The sequence below is a fragment of the Octodon degus genome, unplaced genomic scaffold (genome assembly GCF_000260255.1).
Source record: "Octodon degus isolate 3935 unplaced genomic scaffold, OctDeg1.0 scaffold00040, whole genome shotgun sequence".
In the NCBI taxonomy this organism is placed as follows: domain Eukaryota; kingdom Metazoa; phylum Chordata; class Mammalia; order Rodentia; family Octodontidae; genus Octodon; species Octodon degus.
Genome location: NW_004524616.1, coordinates 6,981,205 through 6,991,167, shown reverse-complemented (window position 1 = coordinate 6,991,167; position 9,963 = coordinate 6,981,205).

Here is a 9,963-nt window from a genome sequence, read left to right as displayed (position 1 = left end):
CATTAGTTCCTTTGCCAATCAGGTAGGCAGACCTCCACCTAAACCCAGCTCTTGTCTCTTGTCCATCTTTTCCTCATTCCTACTGCCATTTTCTCCCCAAGGTACACCAAGAGGCCAGACTTACTGCTCTCCCTACAGGTCACTGCAAGTTTTAGGCTAGTCTGGGCTACAAACTGAGCTCAAGGCCAGTCTGAACTGCAAGGCAAGATCCCATCTCATAAAACAAAACCAAAAAAAAAAAAAAACACCCAGCAGTATTTAGAATAAATTTTAGAGAAATGTTGCTCAAATGAGTAGAAATTACAGAGTTTATCTGCTTAGAGAATAGAGTAAGAAGCTGATTTTAGGAGATAGTCTTTGCTTCCTTTATAATTTCACCCTAGACAGGTTTTCATATGCAGCATTTTCTATTTATGAATGCCCTATTTTCTTCTCTTTATGAGGCTTCTGAGATTAATTCTGATGCATCCAGAGGCTTTTCATTCCTTCCAGAGATTTTTCTACACATTCAGGTCTATAAAGTCAGGATATGGATTAAAAATTAATAGTAATGCCCATTTCAATTGCCCCTCAGATTTTATTTTCAACTCATGGCTGCATACAGCACTCAGCTGCACATATAACCTATAATATAATGGATGGAAAGGCAGTTTAGACAATATAAATCATTGTAGAAATGTAATAATAATATTATACCACAAACATGATACAACATTGAATATTTATTTTTATGACATATTATCAGGAAATTTTATAGCATTTCCTGCAATGTATTTTCTTAGGGATTACACTGGACAGATAGTAGTCTCTATAACTGCTATAGATGTAGGTTATCAGCAAGTCACTACATAACTCATAAGGAAATTGTTGTTCTATTACTTTGCATCGTTAGATATTACATATGCCATAATTATCATGTACCCCATGACATAATATCACCCAATTAACTAGTCTCTCTTTTAATTTTCAAGGGTCTGAACTTAGAATTGGATTTATTTCTCTTCCACACAGAGAGTTTTGCTGTTGTCACTCAGGAATCTGTAGCTTCCTGGCAGAGGCTGTACCATGTTTGTGTGACAAACATACTTGTCAATATTCTTGGTAGGTAACTAGAGATTTACTGCAAATTATGTGCCATTAATGGGTACTTTTACCTGTTTTGCCCAATCAGACTATAATAACATTTAGAAGAAAAGGAAAAATTTCTTATAAATTTATTTTCTTACCATATGGGAATAAAGAGTATCTTTGGCTTACATTTTCAGTTTATTTTTATTTTTGTGTCTTTGGTTAAACCAGAACTTTGACTATAGTCCTTAATGGTAATGAAATCTAACAGAAACACAATGTAATTGATGGCATAAATGGTAAAAACAAGTAAAGAAGTCGATTTGTTAAGACTGTTTGGTATTTACTTATTTTACTTCTAAGATAACTACCTGCACATTATTTTTCTGGAAATTAATCATGTCTATTTATTTTGTTTTAGCAAATTATCTGCTTGTATGACTCTCATATGTTTTCCCTTCAAGAATGATAGAGTGATGCTGCATTTAAGAGGAATTGCTCTATGTACCCAATTAATTATTTCAGTAAAATTTCCTCATGAACAGCATCATTCATCCTGACTGCTTATGAAGCCATTAAATCTTGGCTCTGAGTCACTCCTGGATGTTGCACAGGAATGCCATATCAATCTTCTCTTTTCTTTGGCCTTGCAACATGCCTTAGAGAAGCATATAAAATGGCAGTGTATTTTTTACAGGTTTATTTGGACCTAGTTAACAAAGATCATAGAATCATTATTTGGCATTGAAAAAATGTATTTAAAAGTGCAAAATTCAAGGGTAAAGTGCCACAGAATGGACACAAGAAGCCACTACTTAACCAAAATCTTCAAGGATTTCTTTTTCCATTTACATTGAATTGAGAAATTGAAATCAGCAAAGGAAATACTCTGGAGAGTGGAAATGAGAGGCTTTGGGTTGCTGCCTTGTGTTTAGCAATTACTGGTGAAAAACTAGAAATTTGACAATAGTACCCCCTTTTGTACCTTTCTCCTGCACACACAGCTTTTGGGAGACTTCTTGCTATTATTAACCAAATTAAAAAAAAAATGTTGTTGTTGTTGTTGTTATTGTTGCTGCTGTTGTTTTCAGGGGCCAGTGAGCTCAGTGGACTAAAGTGTTTGCTTAAGCAAGCGCAGGGATCACAGTTTGATCCCCGGCACTACATGCCATGCCTGCCCCACTCCTGGGCATGCTGAACCAGCCACAGAGTCTGTGCATAGTGGTACATGCCTGTAATCCCAGCACTAAAAATATGAGGATCATTATGAGTCAATCAGTAGTGTGACCCTGTAGCAACCAAATACATAGAAAGAACGAAAAGAAAAGAAAAGAAAAGAAAGTTGTTTTTGTCCCTCTTCATAAAAATCCCATGTCTTATGCCATAGTTCTGCTTGTGACACCTTTTCACATTGAAATGAATCCTGGATGACCGGGACACACACATTTAGTCAGTTCTGGATACATAAGCCCTATATGTATCCAGCACTGAGCAAGCTATTATTTAGGCACTACAAATGTCCACCAGTGAAATTAGTCCATCCATGCAAGCTTAGAATTTCTAGACTTAAGGGCTCACCAAGGAAATAGAATAAATTCAATTTTAAGTTATAAAAGTTAACAGATACTTAGGGTGTGTTAATTCTTAGAAAAACAAACTACTTACTCAGAAATTTAAGTGCCACATTTTTCTTTGCTTCAAAATATAGCTATACTTTCAACAGATTATCTTGCCAAATGCTTAGATTCAGGTGTGAAAATGCCACTCATTAACCAACTCCCCAACTCATACACTTCCAAGACATGCTTGAGAGATATTTTCTATATCAATACAGGATACAAAAATAGTAGGCTTACTCCCAAAAGTGAAGCATACCAAAAATGTATGGAAAGATAGTAATAAGAAAAAAAAATGGAAATAAAAAGACCTGAGAATGTAAGATGCAATAAAGACTTGGTTATGTGCAAAATGCAATGTAAATGAAACAAAATGTGCTGCTTCCAGATACAAATCAGACTAAGTGGGAGGAGACAAAACCCATTCTGCTATAAGCATGAGAATATGCATAGAATATATTTTAAAAGAAGAAATTGGAACTCCAGAACTTTAATTCAAGAGTGTACGGTCTTGTAGTTTCAGGTATCAAGAAGAGAAATGTGACCATAATCTCTCCCAGAACTTTGAAAACCATGAGTAGCATCAACATATGGAAAACTCTACTGCTCTATTGTATTTCTGATATCTTCATTTTTTCCTAGGTTACCATGACCCAGCCTGTAACTATTTTGTACAACTCAATAGCAGTTCCCCAACGTAAGTCACCAATGGTCTTTGCTCTTGCTTTATTTTCTGCCTACAAGACTCCTCCAAAGGTATTTTTAGTTTATAGATTTCCTTTCAGCCTCTGAACATCATCTCTTCAATGATGTATCCTCTGATCACCATCATGATTGCCTTATATCTGCACACTTAGCTTGCTTTGTGTACCTTTTTCCCCATATAACTGATAGCTTAGTGGACTAAAGTGCCTGCTTAGGCAAACTTAGGCAAGCACAAGAACTGTGGTTTGATCCCCAGCACTATATGCCATGTCAGCACTGCTCCTGCTGATACCTTATATTTTTAAACTATATTTACTCATGTATTGTTGTGTCCCACAAGTTCCTCCATAAGAATGGGATTAGGGACCTTGTCCATATTCAGTGCTTAAAACAATTTCACACAAAGTAGTTGCTAAGTAGCATTGACTGAATTGATGAATTTTTTATTATATGCCTATTTTAAATTTGTTTAAATTCTTCCATAGTGAGAAAAATGCCTTAGCAGAAATAAAATTTGATAGTATTTTCTTTTCACCAAAAATTAGTTCCTTTAGCCATTTATAGAATGTGTTTGTCTGTAGTATAGCAATATATTATTATACTCTCAATCCATCTGTCTCAGCATTCTACTGGAAAAAATTTAAAGGCAGATGATATTAATCTTCCAGGAAATATTGAGCAATGTTCACTCTCTAAATCTGTAATGCTAATATTTAATGTTGTAGACTTATTGTATGTACCAAATAGCTCCTCATATGAGATTCACTTTAAAAAGAAACTATTTTGGAAAAATTAAGAATAATTTTTGAGTTTTTTATTAAAGAGAAACTGCTTTTTAAACTTAATAATTAGACGAAAATTAGAGGAGACTGTTTTAAGAAAGTCTACCAGAAGTATTTCAATTGATGCTAAAAAGAGGAAGACTAGAAAGAAAGTAGCAGTGGTTAATGTGTGCATGATGGATTCATGGCGATGTATGGAACACTAATACTTATCCAATTCCTCATCTTATAAAACTAGCAGAGGCTAGAAGCCTGAAGGAAGGGCACTGCTGAGTTGCATGGTTGTAAAATGAAGCAACCAAAATGATGCTATGTTGTAAGTAAAACAACTATAATTGATAAAACAATTCTGTTTGTTGTTGTTGTTGTTTTGTTTTGGGTTTTTTTGGAAGAACTGGGGATTGAACTCAGACCCTTGCGCTTGCCAAGGAATCACTTATTCTGCTGAGCTATCAGGTCCTGTGTGGCTGAGGACCCTGCACATGTGTCTGGAACAACAGCAATAAGGCAGTCTTCTCTAAAGCTATTATTCTAGGAAATGACCTTGGAAGGTGAAGGGTGAGCATACAGATTTAGAATTTTAACAAATGTTACTTCCTGTAGAGACTAATCAATATAAATTTCTTGGTTCCTCTGTTAAAGGCATAGTGGCAAACCACACAGAGGCTCCTGCAAGGAAGTTATTTTTGTTTAGGGTTTTTGAGTTTCAGTCACTCAGGTTTAGGCACAGAAGCTAGAAAAGGATTAGAGCTGAGAATTCTGAGAGTTGAAAATGTGTAATAATTGTCACAAATCAAAACATTCAAGTGCCACTTATATTCCTAAACAATATCCCACTGTAGGAATAAAAAATTCTTGTAACTTTCCTGTAGAAAACTTGGACAATGTCTCATAATATTGTGTTGAGAGTCACTTGATTTCAACCTTATTACATCCTATTAATTTTAAAAGAGATGCTCCAACATTTCTAAAAGGCTTGTGTTAATAGCAAGTATCATATGTGAAAGATGAATTTTATTTTTTAAATTTTATTTTAATTGACAAGTAAAAACTATTTATCACATGCAATATCTTGTTTCAAAATATGTAAACATTTTAATATTTATCTCATCCTTCCATTGTTTTTCTAGTCTTTATTTCATTTATTTCTATGCTATCTTTAATTTTATCTTTTTCTTCTCTCTGCTAACTTTCAGCTTATTTTATTTCTCCTTTTCCCAGTCCATTCAGGTATAATGGTGGGTGATTAATTTGTAACCTCTATTTGTCTCCCTTCATGGAAAGATACTATCACTCTTGAACATTGATACTATTATTGGAAATCAGCCTTCTTAGCCTTGCTTGGGTGTTGAATTATTCCTTCTCAAGTCATTTTGACTCAGAGAAAAATGTCCTCAATATTTTTCAAAGGGTTTATGAAAAACTTGAAAATTCAGGTGAAAGAATAAATCTATCTTTGTTAATCACCTCTGACTAACAAAATATGAAATGTGTGTTTGCCAGTCAAAATGAACTACAATCAAGTCCTTGGATGTGTGTGTGTTTCTATCATCTCATTCAACATGCATAATTAACTGACCCACTTAATTATGAGAGGATTTGGTTAATCCCCTTAAAAGCTGGAGCAGATGGAATGATTCATTGTGGTTAACTCCAAGTTCCTGCTACAGAGGCACAAAAATATTGAGTGTCACTTGACTTCCTGATTTTTTTTAATCCTTTAGGGTTGAATTCACATAAAAGTAATATTTTTCACTAAAAACATGCTAAGTATTACTTCAGTTTTCTATAAATGAACACCTTAAAATACAAGAAAGTAAAGAAGCTCCATATTCTAAGAGATTACTTAAATCAATTTAAGCAACAATTTACTTAATGCTCACAAAAAATCACTGAGATAGATAATTAATATTTTCACATGATTTCCAAGGAAATAGATGCAAATAATTTTAGTCACCTCCCTGGGATCATACGGGTAATAAATGGTAGAGACAAAAATCCAAATCCAGATGCCAGTAGGTTCCAGTGCCCAGCTATTAGCAACTATGCCAGGGAAACATGCTATACATGGAGCTTGGAAGTCTCTGCCTAGGACCAAAACTCAGCTTCATGAATTATTGTCTGTGTAACTTTTTATCAATACATTCGTTTCTCAGACTTCAGAGATTTTCCAAATGTAAAACTAGTAGAATAGTAATGTTAAGTGTTTCAACATACTTTTTAAAGTTGCATGAAAAAATCTATGTAAATTACTTGATACAATTTTGGATACAAAGTGTCCAATAAACTCTCTATTTCACTGTGTATAGAATAAATTATTATCATAATTCGAAGGATTCATTGTATCTATCTGAGGATATACTGATGGATATGATAAACCTATAAAAGGAGAACTTTTTCTTGATAATTTTTTCCAGTATAAATTCTAATTAGTAATACAATATATTTATGGAACGTATGTTATTTTACTGGGAATATAAAAATTAGACATTGTATCTTTAAGCAAATCTCTTGAGTCTGGAATTGAAGCAAAAACAGTAAATAGAAAAATTGTAAATAACTTACATGAATCTGAAAATAAAATAATTTTCAGTCTCCCAAAAGAACCAAGGGAGCATCATTAATCACATTTGGAAGACCACACAGGGCTTTATAAATATCTCTGGAATTCCTCCTCTTCAGTGCACTTTCACAGCTATTACCTTAATACTCATCTCATACATGTGATCCTGAGGAGAGAAACTAGAGGTGGAGATGAAGATCTACAGAGGAACTATATAATGAAAAAGAGTGGGTAAGGAGTTTCTATTTTGTACTCAAACCACAAGAATTCAGCAGGTTATTTTAATCATGAAGTAGGTACAGTTCATGTGTACTGTAAACTTAAAATGTCCTTCCAAGAAGCGAAGTTGAATCAGCGATGAAATTCTATCAGCTAAATTAAATTTGTCTGTGCATAATCACCAAATAGCAGCAACTAAGTAAAGTTGTACCAGAAACAAGACCATATGGTGGCTCCAACATCATCAGGGATCTGGCATATTTCTCTGTCTGACATATTTTAAAGTTCATTATTTCAATCCTCAAGTTCACCTCTAGGCAACACTTGAGGTTGTACTGACTGCCCCAAAATGGAAGAGAAGCTGCTATATACTGCCGCACTCAACAATACAGAGTTGTGTACTTCACATTACTATAAAAGAGAGAGTACTGGGGAGTTAACTAGCTGTCCACATGGGTAGCACTGCTAAATGCTGATGAGTTCTGAGAAGTGGTATTAAGGTAGTAGCTATGAAAAGTACAAAGAGAGTGAATTCCAGAGACACAAAAATGTTAGCAGAAATTTGTACCCAACATGAGTGATTTGGCAGCTGATTGTGACTTTTACTTTTGCTTTTTTCAAATGGGAAGTACCACAAGTATGTAGAATTTCCATTTTGTAGAAGATGAATTTAAGTTATTTGGTTTTTTGAAATATATATATATATATATATATATATCTCCATCTATCTCTGTTCAGTTTTTAGCTTCACAGAAAAGAAGTAACCAGATGAGAGCATATGCAAAAACACAGAAGAGAGAGACATAGATACATCAGAAGAATAAATACGGTTCAGAGCGGAATACCAACTGCAAGACAGGTGGCCCAGTGTAAGCAGATGCTCACCATCTTTGTACTGAGGATAACAAAGATGAAGAGGAGTGAAAAAAAAAATCACAAAGGAGGACTCTGACAGGCTCAAAGATAATTGTCATTGCTCTATTCTTGTCCCAAAGTACAGAGGAATATACACTTTTTTGTCCCAAACCAGCGGGTCAGTCAATGAAGGTCACCTGGGAGAGGAGCAGGGAATTGAGGAGGGGACAAGGGACAGGAGATGCGAGAAATGGAGATAAGACAGGATTCTGATCAGGTCTCGTTTATTCAAGGGAGGTGCTGACTATATATAGTGGAGCATAGGGAAATGACATCGGCGGGTAAAAGGCGCGAGTAACTAGGCAACCGGACTATGACAGGAAGTCCCACCTCTGGGGCATAGCAGGAGACTTATGGGAAATAGGCGGGGTAAGAAGAATTAGGAGCTTAGCTCAGCAGAGGTAGGGGAAGAGGAACCCGGAAACCCACTTGCAATAGGATTGGAGTCCTGGAGTTATTGAGCCTCCCACACTTTTTATACATCAACTGTGTCCCTTTTATCAGTGCTTTGCATAATTTTTTCATAACATGGTCATATAACTAACATGTACTTGGTGACTGGGAACACCATCAAATGCTTCACTTACTTCACCTTATTTAATTTGCACACTTACTGCATGAGATTGAACCATTATCTGCAACTCCCAAATGAGAAGGTTGATATGCAAGAATTAAGTTGAATGTCCATGCTCATATAGTTCCTGGGAGAAACAGCTGGAAATCTAATCTACCTCTAAATTCTGCAAGTTCTTCTAAGGCTGTATACATTCTCATCATAAATATGATAGATATTTTATTCCTATGCACAGTTTATAGATGAAAGGCATAATTTATAGATGAAAAAACAGTGAAATATGCAGATTTAGCAATAATAATAATTATGATTTTACCTGTAAATCAAATGGTCAGATAGGGCACTTCAAATATTTTTTCTATATTTAAGACCTAGAACTGTCCCTGATGCTAACAAATGAGTGTTTTAATTTTTGACTCTGAGTCAATATTTATAATAGCCAAACTATATCTGTTTAATTTTGCTTATTCTTTGAAGATTTTTATCTTGGTAGTACAATATGCACAAGAACCTAGTATTGCCAACTTGATATTTTTTCTTATTTTTCATGTGTTGATATAGACAAAAACATGATTTAATGTCTAAAATATTTTTAAACACAGTAAGAATGTTTTGAAAGATTTTGTAAGGTCAAACTATGACCCTCTCTTGGACAGCAACATGATCTAGTTGCATATATGATAGCTTTTATTTTTTGATGGCCCTATCTTTTAACTTTGCCGGGTAGACATCTCAAGTCTTTCTGTTTGATAGAATGCAAATGTTTACTTTGCAATCATGTTGTGAGTTTACAGGACTGCAAGTAACAAGCAGGAAAATAGAGAGACCAGCATGAGTCAGAGAAAATGTCTGAAATCCAGAGAAGTGAGTATCCCAACTGAGAAAGGGTCCGCATTTCTTCCTTGTGGTGAACATACATATTCCTTTCTCAATTGTTTGTAATTCATAATTTTCTTTAGAGAGGTCTGATGCCTAAAATTTAATGATATAAGAACATTTAAAATTTTTCCTAATTTTCTTATATTTTAAGCCAATGTTGTGAATTGATATTTCTCATTAGTTTGTCTAAGAAAATACTTATCAAATAGAAAAAAATTATTAATTTTCACAAATCTACACTGAATTCAGACACATTGTTGAAATGTATTATAAATACTAGTGGGGTATTAAAAGTCACTTAGGCTTCTATTCTTTTATTTTTTATTTTTTATTTTAATTTTAATATTTAACAATTTATTCAGATTCTTCAGATCCATGTTCTGACATGAAAATAAAATTAGAGTAGTTTTTATGTCATAGAAAAGTCTTAACAATCAAAGTTACTTAGTCTATGAAAAATTATCGTTACATACTACCAGTCTCATTTTTTATTTATTTTTTTGCATTTATTTATTTATTTATTTATTTATTTTTGACATCAGTTATTTTATTTTAAAGAAAAAAAATAAAAACAATGGTACAAAATCTCAGAACAAGATTTTAGGAGAGTAACAATGGTTAGTACATTGTGTATTGTTACTG